A 27,669-nucleotide genomic window follows, 5' to 3' on the forward strand; every position below is an offset into this window, starting at 1 on the left:
TTAGAGTAACCAAATAATCTACGTAGATGTATATTAGCTGTTTTCCATCTGGTCTTATTGTTTAAAATTAGGAAATGCTGGCACATGCAACTCTTCTATGTCTCTGAGGGAATATTAGAAATAACCAAACAATGCTTTAGTCATGAAAATAATAACTGCTTTACAATTAAATAAGGTAATGTTTTGTTTATGAGAAAGTATGTTGTTCTTAAGAACTTATCATTTTACTTATTATAAAACCGACTTTGGAATAATTTTCGTTAACAAAAATGAATGATTTTAATATAGCATTCATTTTTAAATACAGTCATTCCCTCAAATAGTCCACCCAGTTTAGGTAAATTCAAAATTTCAGCTTTTTTGTTTCGGGTTAAGCGTAAAAAGGCCCTTATCTGCGATGTTCTCACCACAGGGATGAAACCCTGAATTTCAGCATTACAATGTTTATCGACTATACTTTATTTTTCTGTCTTTTAAACTTATAATAATTAAACTAAAACAAAATGTATATTTTTGGTGTTTTCATAGAAAGAAATATATTTAAACTTGTTCACAATTGTTTGTTTTTTTAATACAGGTGAGCTACATTAACTATGAAGAAATCACGTATGTGAACTTGAGACATACCGAGTTTTTTTTTCAGGTGAGTAAAATTTATAGAATTTTTAAAGAAGTGGCATTGTTTAATTATTTTAAGGTACGTAATGGAATTTATCTTTTTAAAATTTTATGAAAATATACGTTTGTTTTACACCAAGTACATTGCATTATTGATATCATACAGTGTTTCAAGCATGTTTGATCGTAATAATGGAGTACTTTAAATAATTTAGTATTTTTTTATTTCATTTTATAATTAGTTTTTGTTGATTTAGAAGTTTTTTCAAATAATTTCAAATACCATATTTTTAAGCTTGGTGGCACAGTGGAAAGTTTATGGGCTTAAAACGTTAAAATCCAAGATTTGAATCCCCCCGATGAACACAGCATATAGCCTAGTGTGGACTGCTCTGAAAACAAACTGAGCTATTAACAAAATTAAATAGTTCTTCAGTCGTTTTAGTACTTTTTCCTAGGGCATTTTGTAAAAAAGAACAGTATGTTTTAGCAAAAGTAGAATACTTATTTTGAGTTTTTGATTTTTACACTTGTGTATCCTTCGTTTTAGAAGACTGGAATTATGATTGAAATGATCACGAAATGATAATTATGATGTGCCTGTCAATCCCAATATTTGTTGATAAAGAGTATCCCAAGAGTTGGGGGTGAGGGCCTTTGACTAACTAACTACCTTTCCTGTAGCTTGTCGTTTCAAAATTGGACACGGCTAGCGCAGATAGTTCTTAAGCAGCTTTATACAAAATTCAGAACAAACCAGTCTATAGTGGTTGAAAAGTAAGTAAGTTTTACGGATTTACAACACCACAATTAACTATTTGATTCTCTGCGGTGGACACAAATAGATAGCCCAACATGTAGCTTTACTCTTAATAAAAAAAAACAAAAAACTCAAGATACTAGGTTGTTTATAATACTATCAAAATGTATATAAAAAACAAGGTATACCAACCAGTTCTTATAATTCAACCGTCTGTGGACCAAACACTAAAAGTAATATAAAACAGTTATGTTTTCTGAATGTAGCAATAGTAATAATAATTTCTCCAGATACCTCTTTGCATGGTTATAAAGTTAAAAAAAATTTTTGTCGTCGATTACTTTTATATAGATCAGTTTTTCTGAGTAATGTTATGTATAATATATTATTACTGCAATAGTATATCTACTGTTTGACTAGTTTGATAGTGATTGTGAAAATCTCTCAGCCATTTTATTTTTACTTGTTATTCATGGGAAATATGTTGAAAATTAATAATTTATATGAAAAAATTATCCCCATAAATGGTTATTTCTTTATTCTTTCAAAATAATTTTAAATAATAACGTATAATTTATTTGAATTTTATCATAACTGGTTTTGGCTTTATTTTGGGTCATTATGTTTTGTTTTGTTTTTTTAGTTAAGCACAAAGCTACAGAATGGGCTATCTGTGCTCTGCCCACCACGGGTATCGAAACCCGAATATTAACGTTGTAAGTCCGCAGACATACCGCTGAGCCACTGGGGGGGCTTGGGTCATTATTATTTTTAGTTCATTATTAAATACTTACACGTTAATGTTTCAATTAGCACTTTTAAGTGTCAAAGTGCTTTTTGCTGTTTCTGTTACCTTTGTGTATTGTAGTCGAATTGGCACGCCATTCTGTCAAATATATCTTTTATATTGTTTTCGTTGTCTGTTATTAAGCACAATCTGCTATTAGTGATCCGCCCACCACAGATATCGAAACCCGGTTTCTAGAGACGCCTTTGTGCCATGGGAGGGGTATCTAATCGGTATCGGCAAGTCAAATTTTAATTATATCTCACCTTTTTATTCTGAATTGTATGCGTGTTTATATTTTGACTTGATGCATATATGATTTTAATGTGTTTTGTTTTGGCTTTTGAAAAATTATGGTTATAATATAATTAATCAGAGGTTGGGATTTTCTGTTTCTAACGCAATCCTTCCTTATTATTTTGTTTACTTATTTAACTTCATTTAAATGTATTTATTCAATTTCACTAAAATATATATACACACACATGTGCACGCGCGTTACATCTTCAACTTCTTTTGTTCTAAGTTAACTCTTGTAATTTGTATTTTAAATAGATTTTGTAAACACAGGGTCAATGTATAAGGGAGGTAAAAACTGAAGAAATGTGAGGAAACTCGAAAGTGGCCTCTAATAACTGAATTGAGATGGAACCTTATAGTGTTACTTTTCTTTTTAATCGACAGTAGTCATGCCTTCAGAACGTGTAACAGATTTAAATATTGACCTTTACTAATAATTCAAGTAATTGACCAGCTAGTTAAAGGGAGTGAAAGAAATCTCGGCAACTTTTTACATTAAGAATAGCTAACAAGCCTTGAGTTTAGTACGTAGGAGTGAGATGTTTAGTTTTGTTATAGGATGGTACAAAACCTTTTTGATAATAACGATTTATTGGTAAAGTTATGTAATAATAGTTATGATGAAAAAGGAACAAATAATGACACAAATGCACATGTAGTGCATCACTCACATGATTAGGTGTTTACTGGTGTCCCAAGAACATAGTCTAAAGAAAATCAGTTGACATTTTACTGGTGACAGTACTCTGTTGAAGTATCTCCTTCACCTTTGTCACAGCCTTCTAAGTCTTGGAAAATTCTTTGTGAGCCCAGCAGAGTTTTATTGTATCCCAGAAGCATCCATTTCCTCTCAGCTTTATCCATATCGTTCCTCCAATGGCACAGAGTCTAAGCTTCTATCCATTTAACTGCCTGGATCTGGCAGTGGTGTTTTAAGGAAAATGAAGTGAGTTGGGATATCAGTTTGCACTCCTGCTAGATGAGGGGGTTGCAGGTAGAGCTTATTAGAAGGTGAAAACACTACTGATAATGTCAATATTGGTGACATTTATGCTGGTTGTGGTACATAACATATGCAATTTAGATGATGTTGAAATAATTTGAACCAACAAAGTCAGACAATCCTAGGAATTAGATAGGTCCAATCTCAGCACTGGAAATGCATTTTCTTGGTTTGGGGATACGGTAATCCCATGGCAGTTGCTAATAGATCAAATGATGATGTCATTGGTCATAATAAGCCTCAAACAATATACTCTAACATCCTTCTGTTTGCAGGAGTGACAGCCATCATTGCAAGTCAATGTATTTACCCATCTAAAATTATAAAGTTCATGAGCCATGGTCTACACTTATTGTGGACATTCTACCTTTTGCATAAAAATAGTAATAGTTAAGAAATACTACAACTCCAAGTAGTTTTTTTTTATTGTATTATATCTGTGTTAGGATTCATGAATGTATTTCTATTATACACAGTTGCTCATTCTATTTCACTCTGCACCTGAAACAATGCCACACCAGTTTCACTATTGTTGGCTTCAACATCCAGAAGAAGAAGACAACCCTGCCCTGAATATACTAATACCAGAGCTTCTATATCAGCATAGTTTTTTGACTGAAATGTTTGGTCACATTCTTCAGTTCTTAAACTATGTTAATTAAATGTTTTAATGAAAATAAGTAATAAGTCTGCAGTTTTAGAATAATTAGCTCAAAATATTTGGTAGTGTGATGCAAAATCTAGGAAACTTTAGATTTTTCATTTAGATTAAGATCAGTTGCTTACCATTACAGCTTTCTCAGATTCTATCAACAGTCCATCTGTACTTACAGTGTGATCAAGAAATTCTATCTGTTTACTCTTAAATGAACACTTTTCTTGTTTTAATTTCAATTCTGCCATATTTTGGTTTTTAAGTAAGAGATTTAAACATGCAATTGCACACTGTAGTATCATCAACATAGATCAGACACATTTTCTATTGCAGTTATCTCGGTGCAAACCTAATTAGCTGCTTAAAGTAGTGAGCACGTTATTAGGCTAAATGGCATTACACAGCATGAATTGTACAAATCATCTAGAGCCATGAAAGTAGTTTTACCTCTTCTCTTGTCATCTAACTTGACTTACCTATGCCTCACTAAAGGGACTTGCTGGCCCTCCAAAGTCAGTAAAGAAGCTTCGATCTAGTGACATATTGGTGGAAACATCCACATCTCAACACAGGGAACTCCTCTTGCATTCAAAGGCAATTGGGGATATACCTATTGAGGTTACACCTCATGCTACTTTGAATTCATCACGAGGAGTTACTGTTGAGATGGATTTGAAAAACATTCCAGAGTCAGAGATTCTCGCTGGTTTCTCCACCAAAGGAGTTTCTGCAGTGAGGCGTATATCCACTCGTAAAGATGGAATTATGGGGCCGACCAATGCCCTCATTCTCACATATACGTCACCACGTCCGCCTGCCATCATCAAGGCAGGTTATCTTAATTGCAGAGTATGCCCTTACATTCCAAACCCTCTCCGATGTTTCCAATGTCAGCTGATCAGTCACTCAAAGACGTCATGTCGTTCCTTGACATGTGCTTGTTGCAGTGGGAAGGACCATAATGCCTAAGAGTGTGAAATGGACCCTCATTGCATCAATTCCAATGTCTCTCACCCGTCCTACTTTCGTTCTTGCCCTAAATGGTTGGAAGAAAAAGAGGTGCCGTGTTTGAAAACGATTCATAACATTACTTATACTGAGGCTCGAAAATTGCTGTCCACCACCTTATCTCGGACGTATGCTGTTGCACTTCGTCCCACAACTACACTGGGAGTGCAGACAGATCTTTCTGTGCCTCCAAAAGAATCGTTTTCCAAGTAAATGAAAAGTCTTTTGACCTCCATGGTTAAAAAAGTCGATGAATCAACTTCAGCATCCACCTCTGTCTCTTACATACATTCCAACAAATCCCAAGATTCACATCCTTTGGTTCCAGGTACAGGCATTTCCTGGGATACATCTTCTTCTCCCACCCCAAGATGCAAACAATCATTCATTCACGTTCTCAGTCACTGGAATCCCCTTTCAACAGCAAAGACCAGCCCAATCGACCCAGGGCAGGATCCATGGAGGTCAATATACCTCCCTCGAATAAGGACAGTAAGGAAAAAAGACGTGGTCGTAAACAGAAGGGTACTCCATCTAATTCGCCTACATGTAAATAAACATGGCCACCTTGACATAATGAAACTGTCGAGGTTTACATTCTAATCTGAATGACATCAAAACACTGATTGCTTCCAACCAATTCTGTATGTCTTTCATTACAGGAAACACTTCTGAAACCTGCCGATACAGTTACCTTTCGGCGGTTTCTTTGTACAAAAATGACAGACTGTGTGATGGAAGGGTGGATCTGTTGGTTGATCAGCACGCACCCACCCACCCTGTCTTTGCCACTCGACACACCCTTGGAGGCTGCAGCCATCCGTGTTTCCTTGGGTCATACCATCACTGTTTGTTTTCTCTACCTGTCGCCTGGAGAGACATATGATCAATCAGACCTTGATGCTCTCATTGAACAGTTGCCGTCTCCCATTTTCCTCCTGGAAGACTTTAATGGACATCATCCTCTCTGGGGAAGTGCTGATATTGATAGGAGGGGTCATTCTGTAGAGTGTATGCTCTCTGATCACAACCTTTCTCTTTTCATTACTGGTTCTTCTACTTATTTTCATGCACCTAGTCAGTCCTTTACTGCTATTGGTCTCTCAATTTGCTCCCCTTTATTATTCTCTCATTTTTCATAGAGGGTTGACGATAATCCACGAGGCAGTGATCATTTTCCAATAATCTTGAGAGAGACTGGCCGTGGTTGATGCCACTCGACCCGCGTGCACCAGTGGAAGCTTGATCAGGCAAACTGGCCCTCTTTTACTGCTATCGTAGAACTTTATCCTTCCATCGTCTGTAAGCCAATCCATAGATGACTGTGTGGCAGAAGTACTTGACTGTATTATACAAGCAATTGCTTAATGTATTCGTAAAACCTCGACAAGTTTTCCACTATATCCTCGTCCGTGGTGGAATCCTGCCTGCCACATGGCATGGAAGGCTCAAAATCGGGCCCGGGATACTTTCTGCAGATATCCCACACTCTCGAACCGCACTGCTTTCCAGCAGGCTCGTGCACATGCTCGGTGAGTAAGACGTCAATGTCATAAGGAATCTTGGATTAAATTCACAACTGGCATATCTTCCACCTCCAGTTCAAAAGTCATATGGAACAAGATTCGAAAGGTCAGTGGACAATATAATTCTGTCCCTATCTCGATCTTGCTCTCTGATGGCCAGGAAGTAGCTGATACCCGGAGCATCGCCGGTACTCTAGGTGAAAGCTTTTGCTTGGTATCTAGCACTTCTGCTTCTTCTTTTACCTTGTTAGCCCTCAAGACTCGGGCAAAACAATCACCTCTTTCCTTTCGAGCTAATTGTTTCTATGACTATAATTGTCCCTTTACACTGGTGGAACTCAAACTGGCCCTTCATTGGTTGGACCTGATGATATACAATATGACATGTTGCGTTATCTATCTCCTGCTTCTATTGCTATTCTTCTGATTGTTTATAACCGGATCTGGCAGGAGAATGTTTTTTCTGATGTCTGACACCAGGCTATTGTCCTACCTTTCTCCAAGCCTGGGAAGGATCCCAAGATTCCTTCAAACTACCGTCCAATTGCTTTGACGAGCTGTCTGTGTAAGACCTTAGAGAGGATGGTTAATACTTATCTTGTGTGATTCCTCGAATCAAACAACCTCCTCTCGCCCACTCTGTGTGGATTCCGACGACAGCGCTCCACTAAGGACCACCTGATTCGACTTGAAACGTCAATCAGAGAAGCCATTCTCGAACGACAACATCTTGTATCAATATTCTTTGACAGTGAGAAGACTTATAATACAACATGGGGGTATGGCATTTTGCGAGACCTCGACATATATATGGGTTACGTGGCCATTTGTCCATTTTTAGTGAATATTTTTAATGGACAGGAGATTCCAAGTTGGTGTGGGTTCGACACTTTCCCGTTCTTTTCTACAGGAACTTGGAAGCCCCTCAGGGTTGTGTTCTGAGTGTCACACTTTTTAGTGTAAACATTACTGCCATCACTGAACAACTCCCTCTCACCGTTGCAAACGGGACTTTCATATCTCATGTCAGTCGTCGAGCATGAGTTATATTGAACGGCAGCTACAGACTGCCCTCAATCGTTTACTGAAGTGGACCACAGCAAACGGCTTTAACTTCTCTGTCTCTAAAACAGCTTGCATGCACTTTTGCCGCCAACGGGGAATTCACTTATCCTAAACTTCGTATCGGTGAAGTTGTGCTGCCTGTGGTTCCTGAAACAAAGTTCTTGGGGCTTATCTTTGACAGTAAGCTGACCTTTATACCACACATCAAGCAATTACGGGTCAAATGTACAAGAGCACTGAACATCCTCCGTGTGCTCTCTTTCACCACTTGGGGAGCAGATCGACGTTCTATGCTAAAGAGATATCGTGCTCTTATTCGATTGAAGCTCGACTATGGATCAGTGGTCTATGGCTCTGCCAGACAATCGGCCTTAAAGATGCTGGACCCCATTCATCATCAAGGACTTCGGCTCTGCACTGGGACTTTTGCACCTCCCCAGTTCAGAGCTTATACAAAGAGTCTCATGAACATTCTTTGCACCTCCAACGTTTGAAACTGTTTTTACTATATGCTTCGAAACTTCATTCTTTACCAAAGCATCCCACCTGAGGTTGTGTTTTCCTTACTCGGTGGGCCATACTTTTTCAGAACAAACGGTCTGCCATTGCTCCTTTTGGCCTTCGTATTCAGGCGCAGTTGGATGAATTGGGTCTGTTCTTGGATAACATTGCTGTATCCACTGGTCAGCCTATCCCACCATGGCTTCTTACTGTCCTCAATTGTGACCTATTTTTAAGTCATCTGAGAAAATCAGACATTCCTATTTATACAGATGGTTCGAAATCAGGGGACTGTGTGGACTCTACCATGGTTTGTTGTGGTTCAGTGGTTGCATTCAGAATCCCCTCTACAGATTCTGTGTTCACTGCTGAACTCATGTCATTTCTCTTGCCCCGGATCACATTGAAGCTAAGCAGTACTCAAACTGCACTCTTTATACTGACTCGCTTAGTTGTCTACTGGCTTTGGAATAGCTTCATGTTGGTTCACACCCTGTTCTCGCCGATATTCAAAACCGACTGGTCCATTTCTCTTTAACATCTACTTCTACCCAGTTTTTTTTTTTGGGTACTGGGCCACGTTGGTATTCGCGGGAACAAGTTCACCGACACAGCATCTAAGTCTATCTCCACTGGCACTATCACCGCTGTGTCTGTCCCATACATGGACTATGGTCTTGTGTTCAAGACTCGGCCCCGTGCCAGCTGGCAGTCGACTTGGAATGAGCAACGTGAAAATAAGCTTTTCCAAATAAAACCCTATATTGGACTTTGGCCGTCTTGCTTCCGTGAGAATCGGAAAGAGGAAGTTGTTCTAACTAGACTACGCATTGGTCACAGTATTTTAACTCATCATTTTTTTAAATCTGGAACTGATGCGCCAGTGTGTAGTTTGTGTAACACTCCGATCACAATAATTCACATTTTACTTTCTTGTCATTACGATTCTCAACGACGGCACCATTTTAAACATGTTCTGCCCCAAGGTTTGTCCATAACGTTAGACAGTGTCATTGGTGATGGTGACAATACCCACCTTGGTAATGTTTTTAGTTTTTTAAAGGCCTTTAATATTTTCAATGCCATTTAAGTTTTTTTAATTTATACATTACACCCTTTTAATGTGACTCCCTTTTAAAAATCACAGTTCATCTAGTTCAATTTGAAATTAGAAACTGGCCGTAACATTAAATAACTCGAAACCAGGTGACTAACGCTGCTGTTTGAACTACCCATTAGTCATCATGGCGAGATATTATTTTACTTTTGCTACACGTCTTTTAAAACCTTTATTTCTTTCCTTTTTAAAAATGGCCATAACGTCGAATAACTCGGAACCAGGACTGGAAAACCAACTTAAGGTGACTGACGGTGGTTTTTGTACTTACCTGTTAGTCTTCCTGGCAGGTTATGATCATTACAGTTACACTACAGAAAGCCCTTTACAACTTGAATTAGTGTAGTTTTTCTCTTAATGCTATAGAAAAGATGTAAACATTGGTTTTATGCTATTTTGTTTGTTTTGTTTTACCTTAATTTCCTTTATGAATTTTACTAAATTTACCTTAATTTTACATTTTTACCGTATGTTTGGTGCAGATAGCCTAGCTGCTTTGTGCCATAAAACACTAAATCAACCAACCACTCTATGCCTTTCAGGCCAGGTTTGTAGTGCCGACCCAGTGGGTGCCTTACAATGCACCCGTACCTCCTTTTATTCTTGGAAGTGGGCAAGCATCAATGCAGTACACTTTGTTCATCCATCTAAAACAACACAAAACCTGACAATCACCAATGGAGACAACCAAGCACTCTCTGAAAATTATGTGATTATGTTTCTTAACAGTGATGGATAATATCCTTAGCATTGCAAGAAAGTCTGCATTACGTTTTTTTTGTTTCTCATTGGAGATATTACCTGTATCTATATGTGGTTGAGTTATTCTTTTCAAACTAAATGGCTACCTGGTCCAACAAACACTTCTACATATTCAACCAGCAATTGCTGCCATTTTGTTGAATCACAGTTTCTTTTGCAATAACAAAACAACAGCCTCAGATTTTCTGTCAGCTGTGCTTGTGTTCTTGATTGCAGAAGCAGTTAAGTACTGCTACTTCTTTGCTTACTAAAATGGTGGCCATTCAGTTAAGAAGCTGAATAGCTGAATTGTTATCGTGCGCAATACCAGTATTAAATCACTCTGGGGTATCCTCAAGTTCCAAGAAATGGAGTATGTTTGTGTGTGTGTGTATATATATAATCAGAAGAATTTATGATAGAACAGTAACTTTCTCTCTCTCAACAAATTTAGGGTCTGAGAAAGATGAAATTAACCTTATTATCTATAAACTCAAAATACTATAAATGAATATCAATATTTTGGCTAATTTATCATCTTTAGAGAATCATTTAATCTACACATAAAATTCCAGTTAATTCTGTGATATCAGTTTCACTTCATTCCATAGAATACAAACTATTTCATGAGTATTCTTTACAAGAAGATAAAGTTCTCATACTCACTTCAAAGATTTAAATATCTTTGTTTGACCTATGAGGTCCCACCGGCACAATAGTATACATATGGCCTTATACTAGTAGAAACCGGATTTCGGTGCCCATCGTGGGCAGGGCACACACACATCCCTTTGTGCTTCATATCAAACAACACCAACTGACTTATACATTTCTTATTATATACACATGAAATTTCTTATATTATTTTTATGTTTAAAATTTATATTTTTTTTTATTATTAGGCATAATTAGGTTTGATGGCTTAAAAATAAGAATGAAATCACATTATCTCAAAACATGTGAAACTTCGTTTGTTACACCTTGTATATATGTTGATACATTTGTATCGGTTTTTCTTCTCAAAGACACGTTCTTGTCATACATCACATAATGTTGTTATGATTACACATTATAACATACTTATAATACGTTAGATAACGTCAATGCTAAAACTCTTCTCAGTAGCAAGAACTTGTATGTAATGTATTTCACTTCGTAAGTTTTCACAGAATAAACTTAACACTCCTCGAGTACTGACAATTTGTAAGAGAAAACTGTTAAAGTGTTAAACCGTCCATGTTAAAATAAAGTGGAAGGGATGACCCATTATTCGCATATAATACTAATAGTGTACTTTTGTAAAGGAATAATACGTGATACGTGAAGCGTTTATACCGAGAAGACCTATTATTAAACCCTTAAGTAATTGTGCTTCCAAGAATATATAGTTATTTCATTCGTGAACATTCTACCAGAATCGTGTTGTGTAACTACTGAACTGTTGTACTTTTAACAACTTTAAAGACCTTTAAGGAACAAGGGACTAGTGAGATTGAAAGATGAAAAGCCTTCAGGGAAGAGCAAAATGAGATAGACCGTACATAATTCAGGCTGTATGCTTTCTAAGAGAATTCGAGCATTTACTTAAACTGGTAGGATACTACATATATTATATATAGTATTTTACACGCAACATGGTATGGCCTGGTGGCGAAGGCGATAGATTCACTGTCTGGAGATCACAGGTTCGGATCCCTCCCCCGAATATGCTGGACCTTTCAGCCGTGGGGGCATTCTAATGTGATGACTAATCCTACTATTAGACTAGAGTACCATAAGATTTGGCCCTTGGTGGGTTTTACTAGCTGCTTTCCTCTATTCTAGGGGTCCTCTAGCCCTTGAGTATCTTTGTGCGGGGCCCGGCATGGCCAGAGGGTTAAGGCGCTCGAATTGTAATCTGAGTGTCCAAACATGCTCGCCTTTTCAGCGGTGGGGGCGTTAGAATATGACGGTCAATCCCACTATTCGTTGGTAAAAGAGTAGCCCACGAGTTGGCGGTGGGTGGTGATGACTAGCTGCCTTCTCTTTAGCCTTACAATGCTAAATTAGGGACGGCTATAACACATAGCCCTCGTGCAGTTTTCCGCGAAATTCAAAAAACAAATCATTTTTAAAATGACAATTTTACGTATTTTCAATTTGTTTTCAATAACTGTTTGTGCACTAGTTTCATAAAATCTTCAGTAAATTTACAAAAAAAAAACACAACAAACATAAGGCATCATCATTAGCCAAAGCAGCTTAAACTATGTCAATTAAGAAACGTAGCTTCCACATACCAAAAAATATAATTTTTTAAACAACTAAAAAAATTAGATAAGACTTTGTTTGTTTGTTTGTTTGTTTGTTTTGGAATTTCGCACAAAGCTACTCGAGGGCTATCTGTGCTAGCCGTCCCTAATTTAGCAGTGTAAGACTAGAGGGAAGGCAGCTAGTCATCACCACCCACCGCCAACTCTTGGGCTACTCTTTTACCAACGAATAGTGGGATTGACCGTAACATTATACACCCCCACGGCTGGGAGGGCGAGCATGTTTAGCGCGACGGGGGCGCGAACCCGCGACCCTCGGATTACGAGTCGCACGCCTTACGCGCTAGGCCATTAGATAAGACTTAAGAAGAACTAACGTCATAACATACATACCAAACAATATTGTAGAATCAGTGTGTATAAATTCTTTTAATGATGTTTTTACTATATTCGGTTTTATATTTTATGAAAGTTTTTTAAGAAACAAATGTATCAAAGGGAAAAACTGTTTTAAATTATCATTTATTGTTTTCAGAACTTCACTTATACGTGTGTTTTATTAATTCATTGTCATTCCTGTTAGTGGTATTTTCTTCACAAATATATTGCGTCTTTTTTGTTATTGATGCAGGCCTCAAGTAACTGATACTAATAATAATAATTTTGGCCCGGCATGGCCAGGTGGGTTAAGGCGTGCGACTCGTAATCTGAGGGTCGCGGGTTCGCATCCCCGTCGCGCCAAACATGCTCGCCCTTTCAGCCGTGAAGACGTTATAATGTAACGGCTAATCCCACTATTTGCTGGTAAAAGAGTAGTCTAAGAGTTGGCGGTGGGTGGTCGTACACTGCTAAATTAGGGACGGCTAGCTCAGATAGCCTTTGAATAGTTTTGCGTGAAATTCAAAAACAAAACAAACACGTATCGTTGGAAAGGGCTTTATGCAAGGTGTTCTGGATTGCATATGAACTTTTTCATTCAAAACCACCTCACCTGTTGTTTACTTAGTCAGACTCTTTAATGCAACGTAAAGTGTTTCACACAACACTTAATTGGCGTGTACTTTCCTCTAAAAATGAACATTACACTAAATACAATTTCTATGAGCTCTCTCGACTTACTTAGGTCAAAAGTATGCATACGCATTTCGCTCAAAACCATATTCATAGCACTTTGCGACCACGCATTCAGACGTTTCTGCATCTTTAGCTAAGTTTGTCTTCATAACTACTTTATTCACTTTAGCTACTTTTTTATTTACTACGTTTTTTCTTCGTTTCAACTATTAAAATTATCATACACTGACAGTTCATAACTGTTTCATATTTTACCTTACTGTTTACTTTACATGTAGTTTATTAAATGAAGTTGTGTAGGTGTAGTTTTATTAAATAAATTTACGTGTAGGTGACTTTGTTTGTGTGACTGCATAAAGTTTTTTTTTTTTGTCAAATAGATCAGTATTTATCGATCTGACACATAACACCTGTAAGAAAGCGTACATTAAATATGTGTGAAAATGATAGAATAAGGAAACTTCAAATTAAAGGCATGAAAAGCACCGCAAATGTTTTGCAGGTCGTAGCTAGTGTGCGTGTTGTGTAAAATTAATTTTTCCTAAAAGAAAGAGGTTACTTTGGTTTTCCTTTTGAGTTGGATAGCAAATTATGTGATATATTTCAATTTCACATTTACTGCATCAGTGGTAATATCTGACATCAGCTTTCTGTACTTTCGTGATGTGTTTAGTGGCAATAGAAATATTTGACGTGATTAATATTTTTTTTTTACGTTTCTTTAACTTTTACTCAATTGGCACAACCAAGATAACAGAACTTAACTTACTTAGCAGTTTTGTTTCTTGGCTGTTAATAACAAAAGAATCAAGTTTTAAAAATTCTTTCAAACGTGTTTTGTGTGTGTATTATCCATGATGAATATTTTATATATTATAATTTAATTATTTACAAATAAAAGAATTTCTTACACTTACTTTTTTGTAATAATATTTGCTAATATGGAAACTTTGTTATTTTAATTATAAATTTAGTACCTATTTCACTTATTTAAGTTATAACTAAACGAATTGGCATTGTATTTTTGAATGAAAAATTTAAGTTTTGCACTGAAACTGTGATTAACTCTTATGAGTGAACGATTTGCACAGTTAGCAAGTTATTAATACAGCCTTCTAGATTATAATTTTTGTAATAAGTTGCTTTAAACATTATGGTGAAGTATCTTATAAATAACTAACGAAGCCCTCTGTTTATGTTTTGTGACTTATAAATGGGTAAAATGGTATTTATAAATGTGTTTATTAAAAATATTTTTTTCTTCTTGTTGTGTGGAAAAACTTGAATTCAAATACTCTAAACCCTGTGTTTATTTTTAAAATGATTCTGTGTAAATAATTGATAATATAATAGTTGATATTCGAAATTAAAACACTGGACTTAGTTTTGACTGCATTAAGATTGGAACTATTTAATTAGCATATAATTTCCTAAAGTTTATTTATCCAATTTATATCTCTATATAAATTTTAGACAACTGAGAATATGAATATCAGTGTAGCCAGTAATAAGTTTTAATTATCGTAATTAATCACCTTAATTAATCACCTTAATTAAAATATCTTCTCATAAATTTAAAAACGAGTTGACAAAAGTCTAAGTCTGAAAATAAGAAACGTTCGTATTTTAGAAATCTGCTGAAACATTTCGTTTACATTCTTCACCATGTGGACTGAAAACATATTTTGACAACATCTGTGTGTAAGAGTAAATTCTCTAATGCTTTATATCTTAATATTTCTTAGATTAAGATGGTTTCACTGTATTTTTATCCACTACTTGTAATAATCATTGACGAGCATCGATTATCAAATTCAGTTTTTGTGAAGAGGCTGAACTTCAATAATGGAATAAAATTCTGTTTTATTAACACTTTGTTGATTGTGATAAAGGAAAGAAAGGTACGCTTTTCAGAATAAATATTTTATACTTTTAATTATTGGAAGATGATTGTATATCTGGTAAAGTAAGGTAAAATAGTCAAAAAGAAAGCTTTGTGATTGTCAAATTGATACAGAATTATGGAAGTTACTATTGTTTAAAGTATATTTTTCCACCTGACGTGGCATTATTTAGCAATGAAAAAATAAAGACCAAAGGTATTATTGGGGACACATTCCTCTAACATAGCAAGGAATTTAAAATTATTAAACACATTTTTAATGTAGTGAAATTACTAGAAGAAAGGTTTCATTTAGCCTCTGTGTTGTAGATGCAATCCTATTATGTAAATATGGTGAGGTTGAAGAGGTGACAACGTATTTCAATTACTGTTAAAGGGTGTTTAAGCTGTTACATGTATGTGATGGTTTCCTGTTTATAAAATATTTTAATAACTTCCATGTCTGCCACTCAATAAATACATTCGTATAAGATATTGTGTATAAATATCAAGCGTTTGTGTGATATATATACTGCTTTCTTGAACGGGTTTTAGTTCTCTGTAGAACCAACTGGGAGGTCTGGGTGCACTCTCGACTTGTGTATGTACTGTCTTGCTAACACGGAGACACGCAAAACTAAAAAATCTGGAATATACAAATTAGCGCCATTTCTTGGTAGACGTATTTTTAATGGAAGGTATAACACTCGTTGCCAAACGACAGAGAAACTGGGAAATTGTTTCAAAAGTTACGAACACAAAATCATATTAGATAAAGACCTTTGGTCATTTTCAAGCGATGTAAAACATATGAACTTGTTCGTTTTAAAAGAAATGTAACAAGAGTCCTTGCAACTTAATTTAATAAATCGTGTAATTTTTATGTGTATATATTTTATTACCTCATTTTGCGTGCATGTCCTGATTGGATAACGTTTTCCATTTTGCTTTAATCAGCCTTTGGCCTAGAGAAATTACACCACTTTGCATAACCTGTAGTTAGGTGGATAATAGAGTGCTTGAAAGTTTGTACTGAAACTGACAAACAAGCAACCATAACAAGTGTATTGTCAACGTGTCATATATACTATAAACAGTGGCTGAATGAAGCTTTGCGAAGCGAAGGCAGCAACATCACTAGTAGTTAGTTTCCTTTGTTTGGTGACATGCGCTATTGTGTCATCTGTTGAAGAGAGTTTCTGTATTTTAGGTGGTAGGTGGGATAAAAGGCGCGCACTGTTGAAGCTTATGATGTTATGTTAGCGGTGCTTCTTGGAATAAGATCAAATGGTGCTAGTTTTATTTATTTACTTTCAAGTACTGAATATGATTTATAATAACTTTCTTATACATATCCCTAGTAGACTTTTCGATGTATAATTCTGAAACACAAACGCCTGAAAGGAATTTACTGTTTTTGAATAATATTATTGTACATCATTGTTAGGTAATATAATGTGTTTATATTATCAGTACATATTGTTGAATTATTGGTTATTAAACAATGCTTTTATTATTTAACAAACTATCATGCTGCTTTGTAAAGAATTGTTGCCAGCATTTTATTTAAAATATTAAGCTTTATTAGCTCGTTGTCATGATCGGTTTTACCATTCACATTGTTACCATAGTCCAATAGTGAACCATACACATTGTTCTATAACTAAGATTTATGCTGTTAGCGGTTATTTCTATAACACTTAATTGGATATTTCTTATAATACTGAATTGAAAACATTTTAAATATGTAAAAGTTTATACTGAGAAGTAGGGTCATGGTATAAATATAAACAGGCGGATGTGATTCATACGATTCTACTATAATCTTCTTTGCATGTAAATCTACTTTCACGCTTGGGGTATAATGCTTCGAAACAACAAGACGTAAGACTGGTCTCTAAGAAGTTAACGTGAGTACTTTAATGAGCGTTAACGTAGATTTTAGTATATTATAACTCACGGATGTGCTCGGATTTCACTCGGTAGTTAGTTGAGTACTTGTAATTGAAGCGTGTATGATAGTCTTGCTTCACTTTCCTCTGTTTGTCCGGCTCTAAAACAAGCATAGTTTGAAGCCGATTTTTTATTAAAGGGAAATTTAAAGATATACAAAATCTTTGAATTGTCATTCTTCGACTGTCAGTCTACTGAGTTTTGAGTCCACAGTCATTTGTTAAAGATAAATATTTTCACATTAGGTCAAAAGTTGTTAGTAAGTATCGCAAAGGACTTTTAATTGACTTTTTCGATTTAATTATATTAAATTATAACAGAGCTGCGCTTACACGTGAGAAAAGGCTTTACTAGAGACTGACTTTTATATAGTGTGTTAATGAGATTAGTAATACCAAAGCCTCCCGCTAGTACAGCGGTATGTCTTCGGATTTACAACGCTAAAATCAGGGGTTCGATTCCCCTCGGTGGGCTGAGCAGATAGCCCTATGTGGCTTTGCTGTAAGAAACACAAACACACACAGTAATACCAAATTAATGCAGTTTGTTTAGGTACTTCTTTATTATTAATGATAACTGAATGTACATAAAGTCATTTGGAAACACTTAACTATATCTATCTTTGTGTAAAAACTATATCTGAGCTGTTAGTTTTAATAGTTGATTTTATCCGGGTAAACGTTTTTCCTTTAAAATTTAAACTAATGTTTTACTAGATCATATACTGATTGAAACTTTTTTTTTCTTTGCACTCAAATTAAAATAACTGTAGGGAAGAATTTTCAAGTCTACGGTTGAAACAAGGTATCTAAAATATGAAACTAGGGTCAATATTAAAAATTGACGAAAATAAACAAAAAAAATGCACCTAATTTAGCTTAATCAATAAGATTTGTGAGCAAGTGTGACGTAGCGTGTTTCACAGTTTCTTTGTTGCTTTGTGTAGTAACGAATTCAGTTAACGTATTCTAAGTAACTATTTAGTGTAACAGCTCAAAAGCTGGTTATTGAAAGTTTTATTGTCTTCATGAGTGTTATGTTTTGACCTTTTAACAAGTTTCTTAACAACCTTCGTTGTGAGATGTGCTTTATCTTCGCTAATTCTTTTGTGTTCAACTGTTAAGTTGTTTTAAGTATTTTCACTCGCTTAGGTATCCCAAGTGTAACTTTTTGAGCAGTGTTAAAAGCTACAAAAAGAATTTCCGACGATAGGGCAGATTATTTATTATTTATATTGTTTGTTTTTTTATGCGAATCCTTATGTCGCTATCGCTTTATTTTGTATTATGAACTAAATCCATCATGCTGTTAAAAAGTGAAATTTTATATTTTTGTTTCATTACGTATATTTGTATAATATTCTTCCAGCGGGATTAGAAAAAAAAACAAAAAACAAGCTTCATGATATGAGAAATGATGGGTGACCTTGGTTGTGTTTTGACGTCATCGAGAAGTGAAAACAAGAAATGTGTTTGTACCTTTTTTGTAGCCTCGGCGCCAGAGAGTCGGTGTGTGTATATAGGCGGAACCTTAATGTACTGTAACAGAGATGGATTTGAGGTTTCTTCTATAAATTTTACTAACTCGACCACTGTGAAATAATGTGAGATATTATACTTTATATTCGTGTTTGCCCACTGTTTCCAGATATAACTTCCAAGTCATGGACGTTTTGTAATTTATGTGCACTAATTGTACGTAACTGCAACTTACGCAAATCGAACTTGACACACGATCGTGGCAATTTTATTACAACTGTATGGTATTGACAATTTCAAACAACGTACCTTAAGGCTTAAAACTGTATATAACTTGGAAGAATAATTTATAAAACTTGAAAGATTAAAGATAACATAAAACTTTCTCATTTTGTTGCCTTGGCAACCCATCGGAATATTTTGTTTATCGCTTGGAGTTAAGAAAGTGCGTGGTCACTCAACTGTCTCGTGCTTATATTCACTATGTCGTCAGGACTGTTAAACATTGGTTCTTTGTTATCTTCTTGTAATATGTCACTGTACGTTGCTGACGTATTGTAAATATACGAAGATGTTCTTAAAAGTAAATAAAATATTAATATTTAGTGTTTGCTTGTTGAAACAGTGAATTCTCATATTGGATCTTCATTGGTGCACACCTCCACACTGAAAATAATAATTATTAGAAACGATTAGCTGGTTAAAATGGCATATTTGTTTCACATAAATCAAATGTGCTTTAATACCTAAACCAAAGAGTCCGCGAAGCAGGAATCTCAGTTCTCGACACCGTTCGACTATGTTTGCTGGTCTTGTTTGGAATATTAAACGGTTGTTCAGAGCAGATGGAAAGCGAGATATAACTTTACAGGATGAAATTCGTCATGCCTGCCTGCTGGCACCAGCTTAACATACGTTAAGATATTTTTTTTTCCAGGTGTGTAGATTTACGTAAGAATTTGGAAAGGTCACATTCTTTGGTGAATAGGGTTGAATTCTATATGCTATTCCGAATATCAGAACTTTCGGTTACTAATGTTTTCTTAACGTAAGTTTACACGTGTTTTTTAATAGTTTTCTGAAAGACAGTTATAATATAACTTGCACAGCTACTTGTAATAACAGTATCATGTTTGTCATGCAACATACATTCACGTCTTCCTGTAGAACTTCAAAGTGAGAAATACGTGCTGTTAATGCCTCGCATTCAAAATAAATCGTGCACAGCTTGAGTTAAAATAGATCATTATATCCACATATGTATTGCATTACTACACTGATAATTTTTTACTCTCGTGAAGTAACGTGAGAACGTGATATAAAGACTCATTAACGTTTCCTGGATTACCTGTGTTTAAACTGTGACTGAAATGAATTACTTGTAATGTACTATAAAGTTTTAATCTGTCTATCTATATGTATACGAGTCTTACAGGTCAGGAAAAGTCAGTGATTTTTATATTTTGCGTTCTAGACAGTTAAAACAAAACTTGTATAAAAGAAACTATGCGTGGCAATGCATAATATTGGTAATTTATAGAGAACAAAAGGATTTGTAAAAGTTGATATAAGAAATATTGAAGTACGAAATGTTTGAGTGACAGTGACTAACAATATGACGTGTACGGGTTTTCCTCTAATTTAGTACTACGTTATCCACGAGTCTTTGCAAAAACAGTTGAACTTAAACCAGTGAATAACTGAATTCGTCATGTTTATCTAATAATCTGTCGTTTAATGTACCGGATATCTGAGTAATATATTAGGAAAAATTACTGTTGATCAAATGACAAACAGGATGAAAGAAACAGGAAGGTATAAATATTCAAGGTTTGACAGAACTGTATTCATACTTTTGATTTGGTTTTGAAAGTACGAGCTTTCTAACCACTGTATATTCGAATTTTAACTATTATGGAGATTGTATAGTGCTAGTCTGGTTGAGTGTGGATAGTGTGTGGGTGTTTGTAATTGTGTTTAAATCCAAGGGCTATACCAAAATCAAAAGAATGTGGATACTTTTACTAAACGTCTTACTTAGTAGCAGTTAATGTAATAAGTTAGATGATGTAAGAACAAAATGAAAAACTCGGAACTAGAATGGTGTACAGCTGTAACACTAAAAAGAATGTTTGAGCTCAATAACATTCGTGCCTGTGCCAAGTATCGTGGCCTCCACGTGTACGATTGAACGCCATAATTGCATAGAATTATAATACAGCTGTAAATATTATGGATGCTTCATCAACAGGTTCATTTCTGAGTGTGACGTGCACTCTATGTGTAATTAGAATTTACAACGTAGCTATTTCTTAGCATAATCTGGTAATTATCAAAACTTGCGTAAGCCTGAAAATAATTGTGTATTGTGATCGATCAGTTAATATACAGCTAATTATGTTACTTGTGGTTAATTCAAATATTTTAATAATTCGATACATATGGATTCGTTACGAACAGTTTCAAAAGCAAGTACGAAAATAATGCAACGTGCTTTGGATCAGTAGATGATGTCGTTAACACGTGCACGGTTTCATAGATCTTGGAAATATGTTTACTGCACGTAAGCACAACAGAAAATATTTCTTCGATACATGAGAAGGTACTTCTTAGAGGATATTTCCTTTTGCGATAATAGACCTGTTCTTTCAGTGTATTCCAAGTCGAAAAGTAATAATAACAAGTATTAAAATCTATGGTGTCCGTTTATTTTAATAACGTTTCTGTGATTTACATTAAAACTAAAATACTTACACTATCATAAGTAAATGTATAAACTGCCTTTACTGTGTATGTTCTGATGAAGTATCGGTAATTTTATAACTTTCCAAGATGGCATTTAAGCAAACTGTGACGTTTTAACATACAGCTTGTCGTGTCTCACTGAACAATACTTGAATAATTTGTTGTAATTTCATACATCATTATACATAATAGTTCAATGATACATTACAACCAGAAATGAAATGGATGAATGGTAAGGGAATAAGATATTTTGATCTGGGAAAGCCAGATTATTTGATTCTGCCTAAGGTATTAGGTATTTTGTATATGTAGTTATGTCATTCAGTCTGATGAGACACAGGACCTGTACTTACAAATTTTGCTGAGCACTGCTAATCGGCTTTATTTACTTCACGTGATCAAAGCAGTATGTCCAATGGGATTTTAACCCGTTGGTTGCCATAGTAACATTGGCTTGCAATAGTATACTTTACTTGACTTTTGTGAGATGTGAGTGTATTGATCAACTAGTCTCCGTCACAGACCTAAAGATTTACAGAGACCTTCTAGGTGACAGGCAGACTTAATCTAAACATTAACTTGCTTTATCAAACTTAAAAGGGTTAGTTTCTTTTATTTTTAAATATGCGCACATATTAAAGTAATTTTTATTAAGGGTACACAAGTCTCGTAATAATTTATTCAGAACGTTTACTTTGTGTTTATTCTTTTTTTGTGCAACTTTTAATTTTGAACACTCAAGAATAATGACATCATGACAACGGTAACAGTCTTGAATAGTTAGACTTGCTGGAATATCAATTTTAGATATAAATTGTGTTGTAGCTTTTGTTGTATTTGGTTTTAGAAGAACGGATGGGGCTTGGGGGGATTCAAAATAGTCTTAAATTACACTCTTGATCGTTTGCTCATTGATTTACTGTATAAACGAGAGAGAATCTTCAGTAGCTTCGGTACTTGAAATTCGTTAAATAGGGCTATATTAAATTAATCTATGCGACCTTTGTTTCCCTTTTTATTAGCTATGTATTTGTGCGCCAGGAATACTAAACGTGGGGCGCGCTTATACCCGATTCGTTTTTATTACTTATCAGGATCCTACCAACCTACCCTTACACTGAAATTATTTTAGGTAGGATTAGAATACATTATTGTATGAGACCTCGAGCCTGATCAAATACATCAGTTGAAAGGATTTTACCTTCTGAGTGGAAAATTGTAATTAGATCTCAAATCGGTCAAGAGATGACGCAGCCTATGAGCTGAAATTGTGTACTTGAAAAACGCAGAGCCATTTCATGAGCCGTTATGCCGCGGCTACAAATGTTTAACGTCTAATACTGATGTTGCTAAATTGTCAGTAAAGATGTTTGTGTTTGAATCTTTGTTTGTGATACACCCACGCACGCACACACTTGATAACTTAGACATGAAATATGTATGATTGAAATACAAAATCCCATTCAAAAATTTGAACAGGAAATGTATTTTTCCAACCTTAGAATAATCAAAGATTTATTGACTCATTGTAAGTTAGTGCATAATAGTGCGATGCACGTCCTGATGTAGAAGGGTTGGAAACATTATACGAGACGACCTAGGTTTTATGACGTTCAACCTCAAATTCTAAAGTTTGTTAAGCTATGTTATTCCATCAGAATAACGTGAGCGTCTTTCATAAGAAAATATTGCACTGTTTATTTTTTATTTGTTTTTGCAATAACTTTTCTTTCGAAAAGGAAAAACCCAGAAGATTTTTTTATATGTTTGAGAGTTTAAGGAATTTAAACAGTTTGTTCAGAATATTATGGTATTTTATTACAAATTTTATCGCAAACGTTTTCCTGATTTATTTTTTCAAGTACTGAAATTAAGTATACAGTTTTTTAAAATTCTTCCTAATTTCTATATCAGTGCTTAACAAATAAAAAATCTCGTTTTTATTTCGTACGTTTGGTTTAGTCTTTTTCACGTGACCTCTAAACAACAAATGTAAGCCGCAGTCGTTCTGAAGAGTTACACTGGAATTACATACTTAGTTGGGCTATATGTATAATATAGGTTTCTTTCTTTATATAAATTTAGTATATGATTCCATATTAATTCTTTGTGCTGGGTATGTGCGTTTTTTAAACGTAGCACGTGATCAAGAAGTCAGTTCAGTTGTTTTGGTTTCTGTTTCATTCTCAAATATAGATTATACCTGTTACCGCCTAAAGGACACTGCTATGATCGACCCCTGTATAAGGCTAGAGCAATTTTCTTTCCTGGTGGCATAGTAGTATCTGGAGGTCACACCCCTGCCAGTATGAAATGAGAATGAGCAATCAGTGATGTCGAGAAACCCCACTTGTAGAGAAATATATGTGTAAAAACGGCTCGTTTCGGTTGAGAAAATATTTTACGTAGAGGAGCGAACAACGTTTCGACCTTCTTCGGTCATCGTCAGGTTCACAAAGGAGGTAACTGACCCGGAAGCTGACCACATGTTTGGAAGGGGTTGTGTAACTGAGTGTTGGAATGTAGAGGGCGGTGTTAGATGTTTGAATATATATATAATATTAAGATCGAAACGTTGTTCGCTCCTCTACTTAAAATATTTTCTCAACCCAAACGAGCCGTTTTTACATAGATAATGAGCAATGCCTTCGTGTTAAAGCACTTGACTTGTTATCTGAGGGTCGATTTGACTCCCATCACCGAACATGTTCGCTCTTTCAACCGCGAGGCATTATAATGTTACGGCCAATTATACTATTTATTGGTAAAGAATACGTTAAAAATGATGGAGACTAGCTGTCTTTCATCTAGCTTATCACTTTTAAATTATGGACAGGTAACGCAGATAGCCATCGAGTAGTTTTGTGAGAAATTCAAAACAAAGAAAGAAACAGCGAGAATAATCAGTAACAAAATATCACAGTAGCGCTAAGTAAATTCGAAATTTTGTTTTCGATCTTGAATAGTTAATCTGATTCCGATTGTTATTCAGTTTTTGACTCTGTGAAGAAGCAACAAAGTTAAGCGAGTGCATTAACAGTGTTTTATTCTTTTAAGCTTTCAGCAAAGATTGTGTTTTTAATGTATTATACTTTGCCTGCAGTACAATCATTTCTTAGGTTTGAAGTAGGATGCTACAACATTCTGCTCCGTAATGTCTTATTTATCTAAATATCCTGCTTAGAGGACGTATCCAGTGTAGCTCCTGAGTTAATTCGGTTAATCTAAATAAACAATGTAATCATGGTTCAAACAACGATATGAGAAGAGGACGGAAGGATTAATAGTGAAAAAATGAACAAAAACACAGAAGAAAAGTTAATAATTACAGTAGTAGTTTGTATGTGAGCTCTTTACATCATTGTAAATGTTGAAAATTGACTTTGATATAATTTTCCTTTTTCTACAGATGAACAAAATATGATTCATTTTTGATGAACAATTTGAATTCATCTGTAAAGAGCAGCGTCTCTAACTTTTACCAGTCCTTTTTCAACTTTTCGCTTTGGTGACCTCTTTTCAGCAGCGGTTTTCGTTGTTAGTCTAATAGAGAACATACCCTAACATATTTAATATAAATTAGATTTTCTGTTCCCTCAAACGGCTATTTCTACTGTTAAAAATATCAGTATCACGCATTCTCCTTGAATCTCAAATACAGATCCAACTGAAAAATGGTGTTTTGTCGCAGTTTTTTACACGAGTGCCCTTGACCAGCCAAAACTTTGATTTTTATACGTTTCTCATGTAATATTTGAAACGTGGGAGCCATCAACAGAAGTTTTATAGTGATGTGGTACTTTTTGGTTTATTTTATTACAAATAATAACAGTACAAGCTATCAACGCGTGACTATACTCAATTGAATTTAATTTTCACACGATAGAATGGTATTTCCGTAGTATTTGCCGTGCAATAACCCTTCAATATTTTGCAACCTTTTCAAAATTACGTTCAGTACAGTAAACAATGTAATATTTCAAACTGCTTTTCTATTGTTCAGTAAAAAAAAATATTTTTTCTTAATTTTAATAATATGATGTTCATACTTCTTCCTTTGTTAAAAATGTTTTTGAAATAAAGCAGGTTAATAATAATATTTTTAACAGTATGCGGGATTTCCGGAAACGTTCTTCTCAAACAAAACAGTTTAGTTCTCTCAGTAGAGACAAAAGAAATTATTGTACGTGAGTGTAAGAAGTTGATTTCTTTAGTATCACGAACTGAAATTATTTTGTTTTAAATACAATTAAATCATTATGTTAAATTTACATCAGGCTTCAGTTTGTCAGTTCTGTTTTGTAGACTTCAGAGATCACGTATGGAAGCTATATTATGTGTCAGTTGTTGTACAGCGTTGCTTTATTATTATGCATTGGATGTAACACGTGAAACAGTATCATATCTCAAATATAAATGTAAATCCTATCGTGTTTCAGCTGTCATATATAGGTATATCATGCTCAAAGTGTTATATTTATATAAAATCTAAGGTGCGCAATAAATTTATATCGTGTTTGAAATTTAGTAAACTACCTCAAATATTATGTAGTAATTATTCATGAAACTTTTTAAAAAGGTAATTTATGTTATGTTCAAGCATCTTTTTTGATGCAATAGATAGAATTGAAAATGCCTTCCAATTCTGGACATATTTATGGATACACGTTGGAAACTTCAGAATGGAAAGTATACACAAGTAGGATTTGTTTATATAGTGAGTTGTATAAAAAATGATTTTCTCAATTGTAGGCATCAGAATTATGCGGAACGAACGCTTGTGTTTTATATAAGTGCACATTAAATTTTTATCTCATCTTTTTACTCAGTGGTTTCACAATACACCCGAATTGGAAAGGTCATACATTCAACCGCTGTGAACCTTTCCCATGACCTAGTGTCAGTGAAACATGAGCCTTATGTGGTCACTAAAATATTTTCACTTCGGTTCACGAGGATCCAGCTGGTAATGTGAACTTCAGAAGGGAGTGAGGACAGGTCGCCAAGCTTACTTCAGTTGAAACAGAACTTAAGAAGAAAACTTCTTTCGCTTTCCAGGTTCAAAGTCAAAACCTTTTGTGTCCACGTGGCCTTACGAATTTCCTCAACAAAACTGTTGGCTTATCAGTAGTAACATCACTAAACATACAAGTAGCACTTTGATTGTATCTTCTATAAGAAGAAAATACTTTATCACAAATAATCGCGTGTGTTACTTTCTAGCACCCCCTCGTGGTCAAACTTGACTTATTGTCCAGGATGCTACAGGATAAGAAAGGCGTGACTGAAGATCTGTTTTACTGTTTTGTAGTTTACAAGAAGCGATTAATCTTTCCAGTTCTTTTCATGTTCCTCTTTGTTGTCTGTGTGAAAAAGTAAAAAAAGGCAAGGTTTAGAGTTAACCAATACAGTAATAATACGATCTTAAAGTAAGGAGTTTCGAAAGTATTTGGAATACGTATACAAGTAAGCTAAAACGCAAGCAATTTTGTTGGATTAAGTAGGAAATAGACGGAAACTAACTACAAAAGAAACACTTATAGAAATATATTGGTGACTATTCATCCTTCATTTGAGTTGGATGAGTAGATTGTATAGTCACCAATATATTTCTGTAATAGGCAGTTTGTGTCTATTTCGCAGTCAACCTAGTATGAGTGAATAATCTGTTTATCAAAGAATAAACTTTGTTGTCGTACGGAAGTTTTCATCAAAACTGTCTGTTTTTTTAATTTTACGCAAAGCTACACGAAGGCTATCTGTGCTAGCCGTTTCTAATTTAGCAGTGTAAGACTAGAGGGAAGGCAGTTAGTCATCACCACCCACCGCCAAATTTTGGGCTACTCTTTTACCAACGAATAGTGGGATTTACTGTGACATTTTAACGCCCCACGGCTGAAAGGTCGAGCTTGTTTGGTGTGACAGAAATTTGAAGCTGCGGCCCTCGGATTACGAGTCGAGTGCCTTAGCCACCTGGCCATGCTGGGTCAATCACCAAAATCTAGAAGCATTTTTTGTTTACCTATTAATGTAGAGAAAGAACAAGTCCGGTACTCAAATTTGCTTTTCTGACTCATAAATGGTTAACTGTGATGTAATCATATAATCTTAACATCTTTCATCAGGTTACAAAGGTTGGAAAAATCAACTATTTCTGTACACCTTTATCTTGGCCCGGCATGGCCAGGTGGTTAAAGCACTCGA

At 35.1% G+C, this 27,669-nt stretch overlaps 1 pseudogene across 1 annotated transcript in view; it reads left to right on the forward strand.

Moving 5' to 3' along the window:
- Positions 1–577: 577 nt before the first annotated feature.
- Positions 578–27,669, forward strand: part of LOC143238415 (plexin-A2-like) — a 168,501-nt pseudogene continuing 141,409 nt past the window's right edge. Inside the window, exon 1 of the transcript XR_013020563.1 lies at positions 578–643. The product of XR_013020563.1 is annotated as a plexin-A2-like (transcript). The remainder of the gene's footprint in view (positions 644–27,669) is intronic.

Source organism: Tachypleus tridentatus, chromosome 13 (genome assembly GCF_004210375.1).
Source record: "Tachypleus tridentatus isolate NWPU-2018 chromosome 13, ASM421037v1, whole genome shotgun sequence".
Classification (NCBI taxonomy): domain Eukaryota; kingdom Metazoa; phylum Arthropoda; class Merostomata; order Xiphosura; family Limulidae; genus Tachypleus; species Tachypleus tridentatus.